Source organism: Oncorhynchus gorbuscha, unplaced genomic scaffold (assembly GCF_021184085.1).
Source record: "Oncorhynchus gorbuscha isolate QuinsamMale2020 ecotype Even-year unplaced genomic scaffold, OgorEven_v1.0 Un_scaffold_763, whole genome shotgun sequence".
Taxonomy (NCBI): domain Eukaryota; kingdom Metazoa; phylum Chordata; class Actinopteri; order Salmoniformes; family Salmonidae; genus Oncorhynchus; species Oncorhynchus gorbuscha.
Window position 1 is genome coordinate 302196 of NW_025745554.1, and position 6561 is coordinate 308756.

At 44.0% G+C, this 6561-nt stretch overlaps 1 long non-coding RNA gene across 1 annotated transcript; it reads left to right on the forward strand.

Annotated features, from left to right (window-relative positions):
- The first annotated feature begins 3695 nt into the window (after window positions 1–3695).
- Window positions 3696–6088, forward strand: LOC124019183. The gene is made up of 3 exons (XR_006835747.1): window positions 3696–3767; window positions 5568–5643; window positions 5771–6088. It is a non-coding gene; the product is annotated as an uncharacterized LOC124019183 (long non-coding RNA).
- The last annotated feature ends 473 nt before the right edge of the window (window positions 6089–6561 follow it).

Below are 6561 nucleotides of genomic sequence, written 5' to 3' on the forward strand. Positions count from 1 at the left end.
CTGTCAGTATTCTGTTAATGCAGGCTAACACATGTCAGACTGTCAGTATTCTGTTAATGCAGGCTAACACATGTCAGACTGTCAGTATCCTGTTAATGCAGGCTAACACATGAGAGACTGTCAGTATCCTGTTAATGCAGGCTAACACATGTCAGACTGTCAGTATTCTGTTAATGCAGGCTAACACATGAGAGACTGTCAGTATCCTGTTAATGCAGGCTAACACATGAGACTGTCAGAGACTGTCAGTATCCTGTTAATGCAGGCTAACACATGAGAGACTGTCAGTATCCTGTTAATGCAGGCTAACACATGTCAGACTGTCAGTATCCTGTTAATGCAGGCTAACACATGAGAGACTGTCAGTATCCTGTTAATGCAGGCTAACACATGTCAGACTGTCAGTATCCTGTTAATGCAGGCTAACACATGAGAGACTGTCAGTATCCTGTTAATGCAGGCTAACACATGAGAGACTGTCAGTATCCTGTTAATGCAGGCTAACACATGTCAGACTGTCAGTATCCTGTTAATGCAGGCTAACACATGTCAGACTGTCAGTATCCTGTTAATGCAGGCTAACACATGTCAGACTGTCATTATCCTGTTAATGCAGGCTAACACATGCCAGACTGTCATTATCCTGTTAATGCAGGCTAACACATGAGAGACTGTCAGTATCCTGTTAATGTAGGCTAACACATGTCAGACTGTCAGTATTCTGTTAATGCAGGCTAACACATGAGAGACTGTCAGTATCCTGTTAATGTAGGCTAACACATGTCAGACTGTCAGTATTCTGTTAATGCAGGCTAACACATGTCAGACTGTCAGTATCCTGTTAATGTCAGACTGCTAAATGCAGGCTAACACATGTCATCAGACTGTCAGTATTCTGTTAATGCAGGCTAACACATGTCAGACTGTCAGTATTCTGTTAATGCAGGCTAACACAGACTGTCAGTACTGTTAATGCAGTAACACATTCAGACTGTCAGTATTCTGTTAATGCAGGCTAACACATGTCAGACTGTCAGGCTAACACATGTCAGACTGTCAGTATTCTGTTAATGCAGGCTAACACATGTCAGACTGTCAGTATTCTGTTAATGCAGGCTAACACATGTCAGACTGTCAGTATTCTGTTAATGCAGGCTAACACATGTCAGACTGTCAGTATTCTGTTAATGCAGGCTAACACATGTCAGACTGTCAGTATTCTGTTAATGCAGGCTAACACATGTCAGACTGTCAGCAGGCTAACACATGTCAGACTGTCAGTATCCTGTTAATGCAGGCTAACACATGTCAAGCTGTCAGTATCCTGTTAATGCAGGCTAACACATGTCAGACTGTCAGTATTCTGTTAATGCAGGCTAACACATGTCAGACTGTCAGTATTCTGTTAATGCAGGCTAACACATGAGAGACTGTCAGTATTCTGTTAATGCAGGCTAACACATGTCAGACTGTCAGTATTCTGTTAATGCAGGCTAACACATGTCAGACTGTCAGTATCCTGTTAATGCAGGCTAACACATGTCAAGCTGTCAGTATCCTGTTAATGCAGGCTAACACATGTCAGACTGTCAGTATCCTGTTAATGCAGGCTAACACATGTCAAGCTGTCAGTATCCTGTTAATGCAGGCTAACACATGTCAGACTGTCAGTATCCTGTTAATGCAGGCTAACACATGTCAAGCTGTCAGTATCCTGTTAATGCAGGCTAACACATGTCAGACTGTCAGTATCCTGTTAATGCAGGCTAACACATGTCAGACTGTCAGTATTCTGTCAATGCAGGCTAACACATGTCAAGCTGTCAGTATTCTGTTAATGTATAGACAGTTTATACTCCAAACCTGTGGTTCTTGATGATCCTTTAGATGACTAGTTAAGAGTTTATCACCTCCTCTGTCGACTCATCACAGTACTGGTTGTTCTGGTTGTTCCACCAAGATACTCCGTTGAAGCTGACTGTGTAATGGTGTTAAAACTATAATAATAATCATGTCTTATCTTGCCTATCTAAAGTGACTTTGGGTGTCTTGAAAAGTGCTTCAACAATAATGTGTACCGGTATTTATTATTTTTATTATAACTATTTTAATTATTATTATTATAAATATTATTATAAAGCCTGTAAAGTACATTTCTCTCATTTCTCACTCAAGGCACTTTGTTTGTCCTTCACCATCTCTGACTGCATCTCTTAACTGATGGGCTCTGACTCCTAAACTTGAAATATTGAATACTATGGTCAGGTTTCTACACCAGATGTTAATCTGTAGGAGGAATGTTTGTGGTGGAGGCAGTTAAGCTTGGAATGTTTTGAGTAAAGGAGAGGCAATCACATGGTTGCAGGAACTGATAAGGGTGGAGAGATGTGAGTTAGTGAGGAATGGAGGTCAGGTCACATTGGGAGAAGGAACAGTTTATATAGTTAACAGTTAACAGTCTATATATATACTCCCACTGGTGGAAACATGTCATGTTTAGAGGGAAGGAGGATGCTCCATCCACATTGGGGTCTATATATATATACTACCACTATGGAAACATGTCATGTTTAGAGGGAAGGAGGATGCTCACTGGTGGAAACATGTCATGTTTAGAGGGAAGGAGGATGCTCCATCCACATTGGGGTCTATATATATATATATATACTACCACTGGTGGAAACATGTCATGTTTAGAGGGAAGGAGGATGCTCCATCCACATTGGGGTCTATATATATATATATACTACCACTGGTGGAAACATGTCATGTTTAGAGGGAAGGAGGATGCTCCATCCACATTGGGGTCTATATATATATATATACTACCACTGGTGGAAACATGTCATGTTTAGAGGGAAGGAGGATGCTCCATCCACATTGGGGTCTATATATATATATATACTACCACTGGTGGAAACATGTCATGTTTAGAGGGAAGGAGGATGCTCCATCCACATTGGGGTCTATATATATATATATATATACTACCACTGGTGGAAACATGTCATTGCCTTATGCTGCTGTATGACCCAGTGGGTGAATTAACTTGGTTTCAGCTTTACTAAACGTCCGTGAGTTTTCTACTCTGTTTATTTGGAATCTAACAAAACCAAATCTCCTATTGGCCCATTTGACAGGCTGAAGGGTTCCAGAGTCGGTAAGGGCTCCAGATTGGGCTCCAACATGACTCTGTACCACAGCGACGACTTCACAAAGGCTTACCCAGCGGGCGGAGTCACCTTGCCGGTGGGTTCCGTGTTGCACGTGGGCGTGTCCGTAGAGGAGTCCGAGACGGAGCGTTTCGTGGTCGTTCTGGAGGACTGCTATGCCACGCAATCCCCCGACCCTAAAGACATCATGCGATACTACATCATTCAGAACAAGTATGTGTGCAGGTGTCTTGGTTTATACTCAAGGAACATATGGAGGAGGTTTTCCCAGACACAGATTAAGTCTGGTCCTGGACTAACACTTTACATGGAGCTTCTCCATATGCTTTTTACTCCAGGATCAGGCTTATTCTGTGTCTGGGAACCGAACCCTAATGTTTGTGTATTTTCTGTTGCGTTATCTAACCTAAACCCATGACCCTCCCTGTTTCCCAGATGTCCGACTGAACTCCGTCAGGTGAGGGTGGAGGAGAGCGGCTCGTCTCTCAGGGCTCGCTTCTCTGCTCTGCTGTTCCTGTACCAGGGGACTACCGGGACGTCTTCCTGCACTGCAGACTCAGCCTGTGTGACCAGAGGAGCTCCTCCTGCACTCCAGTGAGTCCTGCATCTTTCCCGCTGACTCATCCACTCTGTCTGGTCTCTCTCTGGTCTCACTCAGTCTGTGGTCTCTCTCTGGTCTCACTCAGTCTGTGGTCTCTCTCTGGTCTCACTCAGTTTGTGGTCTCTCTCTAGTCTCACTCAGTTTGTGGTCTCTCTCTGGTCTCACTCAGTTTGTGGTCTCTCTCTGGTCTCACTCAGTTTGTGGTCTCTCTCTGGTCTCTCTCAGTCTGTGGTCTCTCTCTGGTCTCTCTCAGTCTGTGGTCTCTCTCTGGTCTCACTCAGTCTGTGGTCTCTCTCTGGTCTCACTCAGTCTGTGGTCTCTCTCTGGTCTCACTCAGTCTGTGGTCTCTCTCTGGTCTCACTCAGTCTGTGGTCTCTCTCTGGTCTCACTCAGTCTGTGGTCTCTCTCTGGTCTCTCTCAGTCTGTGGTCTCTCTCTGGTCTCACTCAGTCTGTGGTCTCTCTCTGGTCTCACTCAGTCTGTGGTCTCTCTCTGGTCTCACTCAGTCTGTGGTCTCTCTCTAGTCTCACTCAGTTTGTGTGTGGTGGTTTCTGATTCTCCTGAGTCTCTCAGGTCTCAGTGTCTGGTCTCTCTGACTCCTTCTCGTTTCTCTCTGTCTCAGTGTCTGGTCTCTCTGACTCCTTCTCGTCTCTCTGTCTCAGTGTCTGGTCTCTCTGACTCAGTATCTGGTCTCAGTGTCTGGTCTCTCTGTCTCAGTGTCTGGTCTCTCTGTCTCAGTGTCTGGTCTCTCTGTCTCAGTGTCTGGTCTCTCTGACTCTCTCAGGTCTCAGTGTCTGGTCTCTCTGACTCCTCCTCGTCTCTCTGTCTCAGTGTCTGGTCTCTCTGTCTCAGTGTCTGGTCTCTCTGTCTGTGTCTGGTATCTCTGACTCCTTGACTCCTTCTCGTCTCTCTGTCTCAGTGTCTGGTCTCTGACTCCTTCTCGAGTGTCTGGTCTCTTCTCGTCTCTCTGTCTCAGTGTCTGATCTCTCTGACTCCTTCTCGTCTCTCTGTCTCAGTGTCTGGTCTCTGTCTCAGTGACTCCTTCTCGTCTCTCTGTCTCAGTGTCTGGTCTCTCTGACTCTTCTCTGGTCTCTCTGTCTCAGTGTCTGGTCTCTCTGTCTCAGTATCTGGTCTCTCTGTCTCAGTGTCTGGCCTCTCTGTCTCAGTGTCTGGCCTCTCTGTCTCAGTGTCTGGTCTCTCTGACTCCTTCTCGCCTCTCTGTCTCAGTGTCTGGTCTCTCTGACTCCTTCTCGTCTCTCTGTCTCAGTATCTGGTCTCTCTGACTCCTTCTCGTCTCTCTGTCTCAGTGTCTGGTCTCTCTGACTCCTTCTCGTCTCTCTGTCTCAGTGTCTGGCCTCTCTGTCTCAGTGTCTGGTCTCTCTGTCTCAGTGTCTGGTCTCTCTGACTCCTTCTCGTCTCTCTGTCTCAGTATCTGGTCTCTCTGTCTCAGTGTCTGGTCTCTCTGACTCCTTCTCGTCTCTCTGTCTCAGTATCTGGTCTCTCTGTCTCAGTGTCTGGTCTCTCTGACTCCTTCTCGTCTCTCTGTCTCAGTTTCTGGTCTCTCTGACTCCTTCTCGTCTCTCTGTCTCAGTATCTGGTCTCTCTGTCTCAGTATCTGGTCTCTCTGTCTCAGTGTCTGGTCTCTCTGTCTCAGTGTCTGGTCTCTCTGTCTCAGTGTCTGGTCTCTCTGACTCCTTCTCGTCTCTCTGTCTCAGTATCTGGTCTCTCTGACTCCTTCTCGTCTCTCTGTCTCAATGTCTGGTCTCTCTGACTCCTTCTCGTCTCTTTCCTCAGATGTGCACCAAAAGGAAATACCGCTCTGTCACCCCCTCTGTCCCCCTCGAACCCCTCACCATCGGACCAATCACCTGTGAGTACGACCTCTTATCAATCAAAACCAATAATAGATGTCAATTAAACAAATGATGTTGATGTCAGTGATGGACACTCAGGTAACTAAGTAACTAAATAACAGTGTATTTGTTTTTGACTTTCAGGGTCCCAAAATGAAGATTGAACTTGTCAGGCTTCCTGTATCCTAAACAATGAATCCAGTTATCTAAATGATTAATGTAAAGTTCATAAACCTATCTCACCTATACCTCATTTATGTCCTAAACCAGGCCATTTAATATTTAATATCTTACATACATCCAGTTATAAATAATGATCTTTTAAGGATATTTTTATATTTTTCTTACAACTAGGATAATTGGGAAAACATTTCTATTTGAACCAACACAAATTCATTGTTGAACCTTTAACTAAGGCTTGAGGCCAGAAAGTGTATGTGCTGGTCACTAATGTTTGTAACTTTAAAATACATGGACATTTAGTTGGGATTATATCAAGACAAACATCTCCTTTCCTAGTTCACACTGCAGCAAGAACTTCTATTTGAAAGAATATATTATTTCATCCTATTGCTCTAAAATGCTTTGTATGTGCAGTAATTTAATAGTGTTAATAAAATATAAATGATAAATATATGTATAAATGTATTAATGTGTGAATAATGTACTGGGCATGTAGTGTACTATTTCTATAGTTTAGTTCTTTCTCTGTGGGATCAGTCAAGACAATGATGAACCAGTAGGTGTCAGTATTACCCCAGAAACACTGGTAGAAGTCTGCATTATCGCAACACAACAGCAGACTTACAAATACTGTTTTATTAATTAAATAATTAACGGGCAAGTCCACCAATTTTCGACCTCATTTTCATTATCTCCAGAACAATACCATTGTCTACATATGTCAAAACTGCAAATCTCAACGTTTTGTAGAA